A 15,312-nucleotide genomic window follows, 5' to 3' on the forward strand; every position below is an offset into this window, starting at 1 on the left:
CGTATAAATTTGGTTACCAATTGTCTTTTCAATTTAGATTGAATCACTCCTCCGACGGTGAATACAAGTCACGTTTTTTTTTCTGAATTTTCAGTTCATAATTATTATAATTTGTAAAAAGGTTCCATTAATATGTCATTTAAAAGTAATATATACAAATTAGACTCGTATTCCATTAATTTTCTCTACCAACCTTTTCTTTAGCATTTCCTAAAACTCGTACTTGAAAGAAATGAAACTCCTATTCGCAGACGGAAGGATTACAAATTTAGAATCTTGGATCAAAATTTCATTGTGGTACATATACTATACTACCTTATTAATGTTTAGGTTCTATTGACTTTTTTTTCATTTTTTAAAACTAAATTACCCTTAAATAGTACTCTAGAAGGTAAATTTATACTACATTCAATCGTTTGGGGCGGCCACCCGATGGGGCTACATTGCAACTATCTAAAAATCATGGCGACCCAAAACCCGCCCGACTGCATTGCAATAGCCGCAGTTTTCTCCTCTTTTTTTTCTTTTTTCAAAAATTGTTTTAAATATCCCTATTTTATCTACTCCCCTATAGAAATATGTCATTTATGATTGACACGAGTTTTAATGCGTAATTGATAAAGTAAGAAAGAATGAAAAAAAGTAGTTGAAATTGAGCAGTGGATGATGGGGCCATAAATGATAAAGTCAAAGAAAAGAAAAAAAAAGGTTACCATAAATGGATATGGATTATTTCTATGGAACGGACAAAAAAAAGGAAAGATGGTCTATTTATATGGGACGGAGAGAGTATATACTAAAGTATATCTCAATTTCATCTATAAATACGTACTCCCTCCGTCCTTAAAAATAGACTGGTTTTACTATTTAGGGTCGTCTCCTAAAATTAGACAAAGTCTAAATATGGAAAGTTTTTAACCAATTACACACCACTAATAATATGGACTGCACAATCTGCTAACATACTTTCACTATATTTTCCTTTTCTCGTCTTTCTCTTACTCTACTAATTACATATTCCCTCCGTCCCCAAAGAGCATGCACTATTTCCTTTGTTCATCCGTCCCCAAAGAGTATGCACTTTCAATTTTGGAAACTTTTTTCTCTATAATGAGGTGAGACTCATTCTCCACTAACAATACTTAAAAAATTTCTCTATCTATCTTTCTCTTACTTTACAATAATGCATTAAAATCCGTGCCGAACCCAAAATGCACTCTTTGGGACAAAGATTATTAAAATCCGTGTAATTTACAAGTTAGTCTTTTTTTTATGATGTTTCGATCCATTTTTCGCACAAAAAGTTATACATTCATTTCTCTATTTTTTTTATTTTTTGGTATGTAATTTAGATTTTTTTGAAATGTTTGAAATTTTTTTTGCTATTTAAATTATAGCATTTTTATGGGTATTTATTTTCTTATTTAAGTTAACCTAGCTTTCAATTAAGATTCGGAGTATTATTTAAATGACTAAAAATCATGTTACAAGTTGTGGATTAATTTGGGTTCGGTTGCATTGCATCTTTTGGGGTTGGAATTAAGAAAACTAACGCGACAGTTGAAAAAGTGGTTAGTGGCTGGATTTTGAGATCTGCATTATGAATGTCCTTAAAAATTTAGACGCTATTTGATGCAAAGTTGAGTTTTACCTTGGCTAATTCCCATTTAGGTACCTTAGGGCTTAGAATGTATTTTTCATTTAAGTTTGTGTATGAAAAAAGATATTTGTTTGGTAATCATTCAATTAATATTCTATTTATTCGGTTTTTCATTAACTTCGAAGAGATGATTAAAAGAATAATTTATATAGTAATTTATAAATTTTATTTATTTATTACAATAAAAGAAATGCTTTCACTTTGTTCAAGTTCTTAATACCAAAATTCACATGGACATCAACTATTCTCTAACTTTCTTGTTAATAGAGACGTTTATTTTTTACGTAAAGTAAAAGAAAATAAAATAAAAGAAATGAAGAGGGAATAAAGTAAGAGAGGTGATTACTTTTTACCAAAAATAAAAATGGTTCAATTATTTTAAAATTTCTCAAAATAGAATCAATAGTGTTGTTATTACATGCAAGGTTTCCCAATTATCCCATTTTAACTATATTTTTTTCCTTCAAGAATAGTATCTTATTAAAAGCAAAAAAATATAATAACATAACACACATATATGAATTCGGTTCAGATAATTAACTTTTAGGTATTATTTAGACCTTACCCCAATTGTGTGTGCTTCTAAATATGTTGACTACATAACACATATATAAAAAAGTATTTACTACTGATAATCCTGCTGATATGTTCTTCAAGCTGATCCGGCATAACAAATTTCAACATTGTTTAGACTTGATCATGAGCTGTTATTTGCCCAAGGAGGGCAAATATGAGGTAAGAAAAGAGAAGTTTGTTTGTCTGGCATTGTAATGATGCATCTGCAAGGAGAATCTATACTAATCTAAAGTGCCAGAGTGGTGAAAAGACATTGATACCCTTTTTGGAGGGAAAATAGAAAGTGGTAGAAAAATGTGAGAAGAAAAATACATAGAGAAATGAATTGACTGTATTTGTGCAGAGCTAAAGTGGTTTTCTCAAAAAAAAAGTGGTCGTCCAAAAAATTTAGCTTAGAAGAAAAGCTTTGGAGCATTATCTATAAAAAAATGCACCATTGCTACAAAAGCTTAAGTTGTAGAGAGGGAGATCCAACTGCGAGAAACGACTATGGTCTTTTAATGTGCACATAGGTGGAGCAATGCGGCGAGGCAGACGGGTGGGTGAGCGTGGGGTGCTGGAGGAGGGTGGAGCAGCGAAGAAGACGTCGACGGCGGTGTGTTTAGGTGGGGCAGTGGCGGTAGTCAACCACCGTATGCAGCGGCGGCCACCACCGCCCGCAGCAACGGCGGAATGACGTACGATGTTGAGGTGGGGGTCGAGTTTGCGGGGACGACGAAGAGGCAGGCGGTGCTGTGGCTGACGGCGACCGGCGAGTGCAGGCAGCGGCGTTAGCTAGGGAATGGGAATGGAGGTAGAAGCCGAGAGAGAGATATATCCGGAAAAGAGAGATAACTAGAGAGGTTGAGAGAAATAAGATATTGAGAGAGAAGGATCGCTAGAGGAGGAGGCGTGGCGGGCAAAGGCAAAGACTGCGACAGGTTTAGAGAGAGGGAAGATCATCTCTCTCCAAAAGGTTGGGAATTGTTATGAAAAAAGATGAAGATAACTAGGTTGAGTATTTATATTTTGGGCCGGTGATTTATATTTCTCTTGGGCTGAAACCAATGCAAGAATTCAATTACAAAATTAATTAAAGAGTGTTTTCTTAAATTTTCGTAGTACTACTCTAAAATTTTATGTATGAATATGAGACCCAAATCGTGTTTCTTTTAATTGTTAAAAGATTTAAAAGAATTATATGAATTTTATATTACTGATTGTGATGAATTTTGAATATGGGATAGTTTGAAAATCATATATAAAATAAAATAGATTCATTTCATTGGATTTTGAAATGAAATTTAAGTAAATATTTTAATTTTTACATAAATCAACAATATTTAAATTTGTCTAATATTGTAGAGAAATAACTTTATTCTATCATCGGCTATCATCGGCTTTATTCTCTTCATCTCTATGTTTTGAATATTTTAATCTTAATGAAATAAGTAATTACTCCCTCTGTCCACTAAAAATATGACGCATTGTGAATGGCCGGGGTTATACACATGAGAGATAAATCATAAATGTTTTAAGTTGTGAGGTGCTATTAATCTAAATCTATATACCTTTTATAGGACAAATTAAGAACGTGAATAATCATAAAATTGAACAATCTATAAACCTAATGAAGCTTATAAAAAAAATTAAAAATCACAAGGTTTTGAATTAAATTTATAATTCAATCATATCAAATGAACTATATCTGTATGTGAAACTGCCGAAAATGACTTTAAACTGAAGCAATTTTTTTATATAAATTTAAATTAATATAATGCCATTCATGTATTTTTTATGAAAACTCTCCTTTTATATATGTATAAATAAATACATAGATAGATAGATAGATATAAATTATTAATGTACCAATTTATCATAAAATGGAAATTTGTGAAAAACAGAGTTCTGGTCTATTATTATTATTATTGTTGTTGTTGTTGTTGTTGTTGTTGTTGTTAATATTGTTGTTGTTGGGCGTAATAAAAAAGAGAAAAGAGAAATCCTAATTAAAGGAGAAGAAGCCCTAGAAAATTATCAATCCTTATTTCTCATCGCATTTACATATACTCCCTTCTCCCTCACGCCTGAACCCACCACCGGACTTCTCCAATGCCGGCAGCAGCCCGCCGAGTATCTTCCCTATATAATTTTTTTTCAAAACTTGTCTTTTATCTATTGATAGATGATATGAAGAGTTAATAGACAAATCTTACCAGTCTTCAGTCATGGACAGTTGTATGTTGCTATATCTAGAGTTACGAGTCGTGGAGGTCTCAAGATTTTAGTTTGTGGAGATGAAGATGATAATAGAAGCGATGCTATTGTTAATGTTGTTTACAAAGAAGTTTTTCAAAACTTATGAACTATTGGTTGGTTTGTTGTTGTTTTCTAATTTTTCTCTTTAACATCTACTCAAATAACATGTTCTTTATTTATGTATCTTATTCTAACTAACTCATACTCTTTGATTCATGTTATTTATATCTCTTATTTGTCATTTATTTATTCCACTTATATCATAAATTAAAATTGTATAAAATTAATTGCCAAATATGAAATATTTCATTTATAGTTGATGAGTAAGTTCTTCATTTATTATAAATGTTTTATTTATAATCACATTTATGTTTTTGTAAATCTTTATATTGTTTTTAATTCTTAGTTTCTATATTTCATTAAAATTTATATTCATTATTTAAAAATTATATGCCCCGTGCATAGCACGGGTGTAAATACTAGTTCAAGTAAAGGTGGAGATTTGTTAGTATACCTTGAATCTGTATTGTTTGCCGCTAGCCAAACGAGGGTCTCGCTATATTATATTTCTGTTTTGGTTTGTTATATTGGGCCTAGCTCATCTCGTGTGCCTATTTATATAGAAGTAGGACGCATAACTCTGTAATTCGGAGAGCAATCTGAATACAATCTGTTCTGAACACAACGTTGGTGCACCACTTAAATATGTGTCTCTTTACGGTTATGTTTGTCTCGATTACACAATTACTCTATTCTGTCACAGCAAAATAAATATCATATTTATTTCTATCCTCTCTTCCATTAAATAAATATGAAAACTGTCTAAGAACTAGTTCAGTGTGTTCGATAAAGCAAGATATGCACTAAAATCTTGGCATTAATTATTGTTCAGTGTATTAGATTAAAATATGTCCAGCCCTGAAATTAAAGCAAGCCAGCATTATTCAACAATGTGATGGCTCGAATTGAATTCCGCTGAAAATGGTACTACATCCGTTTCATAATAGTGATATCATTTTTCCCTTTTGGTACGTTGTATAGTAGTGGAGTCATTGCCCTTTTTAATAATGAAGTGGGCCATATTCATTGGCCTCCTATGGACGAGGCATCATTGTAAAAACAACTCATCCTTCTGTACACTGCCTGTTTCAGCCCGAACAAAAGGATGACTATTGCACGCCTTTTGAATCATGCGGAGGACGGGATTTCAGATCATTGAGCCCAGTTGTCCTTGAACACCTCGGTCTCATGGATGAAATCGTTCCAAAATCTGCTTGACCAGAACTCCCAAGGCGACTCGAACTCATCCGTTGTGATCCCATGTATGGCCTTGAGATCCCCCATGGGCAGCTCATACTCCTCGTTCCTCAGTCGGAACTTGATGGATGCCATCGTCGTTCTGTGCATCACCACCTTTAATGTGGTCAAGAATTTAAGTGTAAGGCGATGGTAGGAAACGATCTCCATAGTAAATATCCCGGTGAGCTGCCCCACCTCAAATAGCTCATCAAAGCATTGGAGTAGACCCATAGGTCCCTCTCCTTGGTACTTCTACGGTTGACCCCGCATGCACGTGCCGAAAGAGCCATTTTTGTACCTACAAATAGAAAGCATTAGATAGCAATGTGTTACAGACTCAATTCCCACATCGGTTGTGAACAACTGGTATGGGGTATATAGAATAAATGGGCTCTCTCCTAACAGACTAGTCTTTTAGGGCTGAGTTCTCTTGTTTGGTCTGTATCAATTGGTGCTTTCGTTGAGAGCCCAAACGGCTCGGAGTGGTGGTCGGGCAATAAACTCACCGTGACCAACGAGTACGTTTGAGGCCGACTCAGAGTGGTGACCCACGGAGTGGTGGCCGGGCAAAGAATCTGTCATGACTAACAAGAACTCGGAGTGGTGGTCTGGCAAAGAACCAGCCGTGACCAACGAGGACGTTAGCCCTTAAAGGGGGGTTGAATGTTACTGACTCAATTTCCACATCGGTTGTGAGAACAACTGGTGTGGGGTATATAGACTAAATGGACTCTCTCTCCTAACAAACTAGTCTTTTGGGGCTGAGTTCTCCTGTTTGGTCTGTATCACAATGTAACCAAAACCTAATAAATCAAACAACAATAACCAAGTGAAAGTACTCCCCCAAACTTAGCTCAAAGTCTAGCATATGAACAAGTTAGCCTCATCGAGTACAATTCACTATTCTCTATCATCAAACTACTAACTTTAATAACAATTGTAGATATCACCCCCACCCTCCCCCCCAAATATGTGCTTATACATCAACAATCAAAGTATACACCAATAAACTAAACACAAAATCCTAATGCGAAGCTCAAGTGATGCACAAATTTATCCTAGAACTTGGTCTAACATGTAAAGATCATATCTTTCACTCCAAAACATACCCAATACAACACTAATCCACATGTGTGTAGTTAAAATCTCTCCAAATGTCCTATTAATAGCAAGATATAACAATTCAAACCACAATCAACCACAATCTCACAACTTTTTCCAATAAATCAACTCTCCACAGTCTCAATTCTCTACGAAAATGAAGAATGTACATTATCCACAAAGACCACATATAAACTCATCCAAGTTCACATCATACAATGAATGCAAGAATTAACACCAACCCAAACCAAACAATCAACATATCCTAAAAAATCCTCAAATACCCCCAACTAAGCATAAAATTCACATATTCTTCCATAAATAACTCAATAGTCAACAATAATCCATGGGTAAAGAATAATAGAGGGAGAAATTCATACCTTTAGGGTTTAATTTGGTGGAACTTGAAAATTAACTCATTTCCTCGTTCTTGAAATTTCACCGATTAATCGGTTTAAAACGTGAAAAAGAGAGAGAGTAGAAGAGAGGTTAGAGTGTAGAAGTGAGATTGGAAGGGAGAAAGTCGTCGGAATTCGGATTCGGGAGCTAGGGCTCACGATTTGGGAGTGGTCAGGTGAAAATGACGCTGAGATGCACACCCAGCATATATATACGCGCCAACACACCTGGTCGGACGATCTGAAAGTTGGAAAACGGTCAGCCGCGCCAAAACTTTCCATGCATCCCAATGAGGCCAAGATTTGTTTGCGCATGTACCTCACAGTGTTGTATAGTGTTGTCATTCTAATCAACATCAGTAGATATAAATCGGGCAAATACAAACATGATAATACATAATAAAATGATAATCCTTAATGTCATGAAGAAGCAACTATGAAGCCCCTCAAACTACTGCATGATAATACTTAATGCCATGTTGGAATCAACCATATACGCACGTGCATAATCTGTTACCACTACTATTCATCGTAACAAACTATTTAGAAAATCATTGTGTACATTGAAACGCACTTTGCTCTGATCAAGGAGGCTAGAAAGTGAGTAATAGTTCTTCTTCCAAGCGGTGATCTTCAAGAGAATGTTGGGATTAACCTTTAGGTCGATGTTTGGAAATTCACGTTTCAAGGCTTCCTCCACTCATGTTAAATACCCCGCTCTAAAGGCATAATCAGATTTCTACCAATTTGCACCCAAGTCCTTAAGTGCAGCTAATAGCGTAGCCTCCTCAGCCTGATCAACATAGCCTAGACATATCTCTTTTCACACTTACTTTCTTCATAAGTTACACCAACAAAAACAATTTAATTCATCAAATTGAAATACACTAAACCTTCAGTGGTGGGACTCCCATCAAAATCATTGCTACAAAACTGAGAGTAAGCCATAGGTCCAACTAAAATTGAACAGTCGTCATAGCCTCCGTTCCCTAAAAAAGAAACATTTGAAACGAAATGAGTTTTAATGCAAAAATGATAAAGTAGAAGAATGATAAGAAAGAAAAGTGTGTTTGTAGAAAATGGGTCCCGCCTCATTAGAGAAAAAGAAATTTTCTAAAAATAAAAGTTTTTATTTTTATGAGACAAACCAAAAAGGAAAGAATTTCTATTTTTAAGGGACGAAGGGAGTACAAGTTTTAACCTAATTTCAAAATTTGTTCCTGATTTGCAAATTAGTTCCAACGATTAACACTAAACAAAACAAAAATGAGTCGAGAGAATCTATTTAGACGCTTATATATATACTTTGACTTAGGTAGAATCTCCTTCCCCCAAATCTTGTGCATTCAATTAAAAATCCATCATCCTTCCCTCCGAATCCCCTTTCCCCAAAATCCAAATCTTGCATTCGCTCCAAATTCAATTATCTTTGAACTGTGGATCCGATCGAGCCAATGGTGCAGAATGTCACAGATCTGAGGGAAACAAAAGCATAATTCGTGCGCAAAGTCAAAAGAGCTAATGAAACAGAGCTGGCAGTCGCCAATCGCAAGAAGTAAATCAGCTCTCTGTAGAGGCTTCTGAAAGAAGATGAGAAGATGATGAAGGACGCTGAAAGAGCAGGTTTGTGCAGGCTTGTGTATTCAACTGATCAGGAGGTGATTCCCAACCTAGTCGTGTCGCTGGCACGATGACCTTTCCTGCACACTTATGTAACTTTTTTTTTAAAGTGCACACTTATGTAACTTTTCTTGCAGAATATGCACATTAAGCTCATCATAATGACCAGTAACCAAGGCCTAGAATACAACTTATCAGACGCACATAAAAAAGTAGAGTTGGTTTCGAGAAAGCGAACTGCTCCCCGAAAGAGAATCGAGGCACATGGCGGAAATGTCTTCGCAAAATCCATTGCGGATGTTAATTTCATCGCAAAAGAGGTCAATACCTATGGAGAGGTCAATACCTACGCATTCGACTGCTTTGTACTAACTCCCAACAAAATAATTCTTCAGATGGCTTGTAACAACCCAAAAATGAGTTTAGACAGAATTCGATAATGTAATTAGAAACTTTGTGAATTTGAAATTTTACATGAATAATTTGGTATAAAAAAGGATGATGATTAAAATTTATATTTATATTTTAGTAATATTAATATACGAATTAATTAGAAGGGATATATTAGTAAATTCACATGAAATAAATTATAGTATACTCTTAATTAAATAGTGTCAAACTTACCAAATATCAAAGGAGCAATTGGAGGAATCAGTGAAGATTGCTTTACCAAAATCAGAGGAAGCATTAAAGGGAAAATATACATAATTGATATGGCATTCATTGTCCTAGAATAAAATTATCTTCTGCCTAAAATACGTTGTACTCCTATCTATATAAAGGAGAAGAATTAGTGTATTATACACACTGAAATAAACACAATCATCTTCTCCTAACACTTACAATATGCATAGCCCTTTCAATTCTCTCGATTACCATCGTTAAGATGGTATCAGAGCAGGTTTCCTCGGGATTGAGACTCAGAAAAATGTCATCATAGTCTCAAATACCTTTCCCGACCTTTTTTTTTTTACCTGCAAAACCAAACCGAAAACCATGTCAGATTCTGAAGACCCACCACAAACCAACCAACCGGTAACCCTTTCAGCCGAACAGTTCGCTGAGTTCATGAGACTAAGTATGTCTCAGAAAAACCAAACCCAACAGCCTCAATCCATTGAATCACTAGGCGAAGTGCGCCTGGCCGAAAAGCTCAATGGAGACAACTACCCATTGTGGGCAAAATTGATGAGACGAGGAATCCGCGGGAATGGTCTGACATCTCACATAACTGGAGTTACAGACCCTCCCCTACCGACGGACCCGAGCTACAACCGATGGCAGCAGCGTGATGACTGCTGCTTCAACTGGATTATAAGCAACATCGACGCCAGCCTCGTAAACGAGGTCTCCCAATACGAAACGGCTTTCGACCTATGGGATAGTCTAGCCACGACGTATGGGAGCGGCGCCGACCAATTCCAGATTTCAGATCTGCACAGGCAAGCATACACCATCAAACAAGGCGAACAGTCATTAGAGAATTTATGGCAGAAACTTCAAGATCTTTGGATATCGATCGACACCAGAGATCCAAACCCGATGGACTCGCCATCAAGCATTGAAAAATACAACCAAAACACACAGAGACACAGGTTGTATCAATTTGTATGGGCATTGGACGACCACAGATATAGCAAAATCAAGAGGGAAATCCTAAATATGGACCCAATCCCGTCGGCTAGAAAAGCATACGGACTGGTGAGACGGGAATCCGTAAACGAAAAGCTATTAAATCCAGAACCTGGAATCGGCGTAGGTCTTGCGGTGTTCGACCGCTTCCGAACACCCACGAGTCAACATCACCAACCGCAGCCACAGAGGAATCCCAAAGATGAAGATAAAAGTAAATTGGTGTGCAGCCACTGTGGGGGAAAGAAGCATACCAAGGAGACGTGCTTCCACATTCACGGCTTCCCGGAATGGTGGGAAGAGATGAAACGAGCGAGACAAGCCCGAAATGCTGGTCGGAACGGTGGAGGCAGAGGAAGTGGAAGAGCCTCATCGGCCGTTGCTCTCGAACACGCCACCTACACCGAGTTACCGGCGGGCGGCAGTGGAGGCAGCGGCGGAGGCGGAATCAACCCCAGGAGCGGCGAAACCCGAGCGGCAGAAAATCCCCAAATCACGTCCGTCGCGATAGCGAGGACATGGTCAGAAGGTAACGATTCACAAATCGGAGCCGCCATCGGTGGTGGCGACGCAGATGGGGCAGCAATGGACGCTAGGGTTCGGATGGGCCAAATGGGGGAGACGACGAGAGTGTGGGAGACGGCTAGGGTTCCAAAACCGTGTTTTAACAATCAACCTCCTCATTTTTCCGAAATCGCAAATCCACCCCCGAATTCCCCTTTATTCGGTCAAACACCCCATAACCCACCCATTTCAATTAATAGCCCCCATCCTGAAAATATCCACCAAATACCACCCCAGAACTCTCAAAAATTCCAAAATCACCCCAGCCGAGTGCCCATATCCCAGAAACAGCCCCAAACTTTCACCAAAGTTCAAACTAGACCCTTACTTGCAAAAACCTTACAAATTATACCCCAAGAGTCCACACTCGTCCACCATCAGCCCAACATACCGTGTCGAAACTCCTTCGACGCCTTAGCCTGCTCCTCTACTTCCACTTCCGGCCCAAAAGACCCACACTGGATTTTTGACTGTGGAGCGACCGACACAATTTCGTTCGAAGCCTCAGACTTTGTGTCCATCACCACTTCAAAAAAATCCTATGTCCAAACTGCCAGTGGGGACCTAGCACGTGTTATGGGGGCGGGCACTATACACATATCACCCACTCTTTGTCTCTCTAATTGTCTTTTTGTTCCGTCCTTGTCTCATAAGCTATTATCCATTAGTCACGTGACTAAAGAACTGAACTGTAAATTACTAATGCAACCTCGATTTTGTATGTTGCAGGATATCAAGACGGGGACGATAGTTGGGCGTGGCACTGAGCGAAGCGGACTGTACTATGTGGATGAGATAGCCCAACAAAGTGCTGCAATGATGCTGACTCCCGGACCGACAGACAGGCAGGCTTGGCTTTGGCATCGTCGGTTAGGGCATCCATCCTTAGGATATTTTCGCCTTCTTTTTCCAGAATTAGCTAGATCGTTGAACTCTTTTCATTGTGATACTTGTGTGTTGGCCAAAAACCATAGACACTCTTTTAAGTTAAACAATACGAGAGTCAAAACTCCTTTTGCATTAGTACATTCCGATGTTTGGGGTCCTGCTCCTATCACTGGGGGGCAAGGTTTTCGTTATTTTGTGCTTTTTATTGATGACTATTCCCGCATGACTTGGATCTATTTTCTGAAAAACAAGCATGATGTGTTTGATAAGTTCGTAGATTTCTATAACCTTATTCAAACTCAATACAACCATACCATTCAGACCCTTAGATCCGATAATGGGGGAGAATTTGTCAACAACAAAATGCAAGAATTTTTTAGGATAAAGGGCCTAATACACCAAACCTCGTGTGCTTACAATCCGGAACAGAATGGGGTAGCAGAAAGGAAAAACCGTTACATCCTCGAGATTACCCGAGCCCTCTTAATTGAATCAAAAATACCCAAGTCTTTTTGGCCAGAAGCCATATCCACTGCCGTATACCTCATAAATCGTCTTCCCACCGGTATTCTTGGCTTTAAGACTCCATTAGACATTTTTTCTCAACATTTTGAAATCCCATCATCCCTATCTCTTGAACCTAGAGTTTTCGGATGCTCAGTTTTTGTTCACATACCCAAACATGAACGCACCAAATTTGACCCTTGCGCCCTCAAGTGTGTCTTCCTCGGCTATGGAAAAAATCAAAAAGGATACCGCTGCTATGACCCAAAAACTCGTCGAATCCACACCACCATGAATTGTGATTTTGTGGAAGGAGAATATTTCTACGACCAATCTAGTAGTCAGGGGGAGACGTCAGACAATAGTCCAAAAGATGACCACCTAGATTGGCTACCAGACATAGGAAACCACTATTTAGAGGGAGAGTCACAGACAGGGGAAGAGTCACAGCCAGGCCCTGTCACAGACGTTGGTCCACCTGAGGAAGTTAGCAACACCGCCGGGCCGTCGAGTCCTGTAGTACAGAACGAAGACCAAAGTAGCAATGACCAATCATCAGCCCCGTCTTCGATTCCTGAGGTAAGCAGTTCAGATTTTGATAATACACCCTCAGAATGCACTAATCTTGATAGGGGCACTAATGAGGAATGTGGAGTTAGTGGAGAGACAAACGGCTCCTACGAGTTACCCCCAAGAAGAACAAGAGGAGTCCCTCCACGACGGTACTCACCGGAATGGAAAGGAAGAAAGACAAAGTATGCAGTATCTAATATCGCTCACAGCCACCTTTCAGAAATGGCTAAGGCATTCGAAACTGCCTTGTATGAGGAAGAAGATATTCCACAGTCCTTTGAAGAGGCCAGCAGACATAAACACTGGAGAGAAGCCATGAAAAAGGAGATAGATGCCCTAATGAAAAATGACACATGGGAGAAATGCGCACTACCAGTAGGAAAGAAGCCAGTTGGATGTCGGTGGATATTCACCATAAAGAGAAGAGCAGATGGTTCAATCGAGAGATACAAGGCAAGACTCGTGGCAAAAGGGTACACCCAAGTATATGGAGTAGACTACGACGAGACATTCTCCCCAGTAGCAAAGATGGAAACAGTGCGAACACTACTATCAGTAGCAGCATGTAAAGATTGGACACTACACCAGTTTGATGTGACCAACGCCTTTCTCCATGGAGAGCTAGAACAGAACAAGGAAGTATACATGGAGGTCCCACCAGGATTCTCCGAAGAGTTTGGAGGAGGAGAGGTATGCCGATTACGAAAAACTCTGTACGGGTTGAAGCAGTCTCCACGAATTTGGTTCGGAAGATTCTGCCAAGCTATGACTAAGCATGGATTCCAACAAAGTCATTCAGATCACACGCTCTTCACAAAAAGGAGAAACAACAAGGTAACATGTTTGATTATCTATGTTGACGACATGATTATCACTGGAGATGATGTAGAAGAAATCCAGAGGTTGAAGGAAAACCTGTTCAGAGAATTTGAGATGAAGGATCTGGGTGCACTGAAATACTTCTTGGGGATAGAAGTGTTGAGATCTCGACACGGAATATTCCTAAGGCAAAAAAAGTATGTCTTGGACCTGTTGGCAGAAACAGATCTCCTCGAAAGCAAGCCTGCAGATACCCCAATGGTTCCAAACCATGGTCTGAAGATAGAGGAAGGAGCAGAACTAGCAGACAGAGAAAGATACCAACGACTTGTCGGGAAACTCATCTATCTCTCACATACTAGACCAGACATCGCATATGCAGTGGGCATTGTGAGTCAGTTCATGCACCAACCTCAAGTTAATCACATGGAGGCCGCTTTGAGGATCGTACGCTACCTGAAAGGCACCGTAGGCTTCGGAATATTTCTAGCAAAGAGAGAAGACTTAGAAGTTGATGGCTACACGGATGCTGACTGGGCAAGCAATCCAGTGGATAGGAAATCTACAGGAGGTTACTTTACGTTCATTGGGGGAAACTTGGTCACTTGGAGGAGCAAGAAACAAAAGGTTGTAGCTCTATCTAGCGCTGAAGCCGAGTTCCGAGGAATGAAAAGTGGACTCATGGAAATCCTATGGCTTAGAAGATTGCTCACTGAGATTGGTTTCCCACCTACTCGGAAGAGTCAGTTGTTCTGTGATAACAAGGCGGTCATTAGCATCTCAGAGAATCCAGTGCAACATGACAGAACAAAACATGTGGAAGTGGACCGGCACTTTATCAAAGAAAAGTTGGAAGGAGGCATTATCGAATTTCCTTTCGTCCGATCTGAAGAACAACTTGCGGACATATTGACCAAGGCAGTTCACCCAAGGATCTTCAAAGAAGTATTGGACAAGTTAAGCATCGGAGATACCATTGCTCAACTTGAGGGGGAGTGTCAAACTTACCAAATATCAAAGGAGCAATTGGAGGAATCAGTGAAGATTGCTTTACCAAAATCAGAGGAAGCATTAAAGGGAAAATATACATAATTGATATGGCATTCATTGTCCTAGAATAAAATTATCTTCTGCCTAAAATACGTTGTACTCCTATCTATATAAAGGAGAAGAATTAGTGTATTATACACACTGAAATAAACACAATCATCTTCTCCTAACACTTACAATATGCATAGCCCTTTCAATTCTCTCGATTACCATCGTTGAGAAATAGTAGGGTAATTTCGATGGTTATTTAATCCAAATGATGTCTGGACTAAATAGAAAAACCTAAAGAGTTTGATATAGATTAATATTATAATGCCTTTGAGAGGAGTAGCATATATATATATAGAGAGATTAAAATCTAGAAGGATGGAGAAAGGGACGAAAATTGCT

Source organism: Salvia splendens, chromosome 20, assembly GCF_004379255.2.
Source record: "Salvia splendens isolate huo1 chromosome 20, SspV2, whole genome shotgun sequence".
Taxonomy (NCBI): domain Eukaryota; kingdom Viridiplantae; phylum Streptophyta; class Magnoliopsida; order Lamiales; family Lamiaceae; genus Salvia; species Salvia splendens.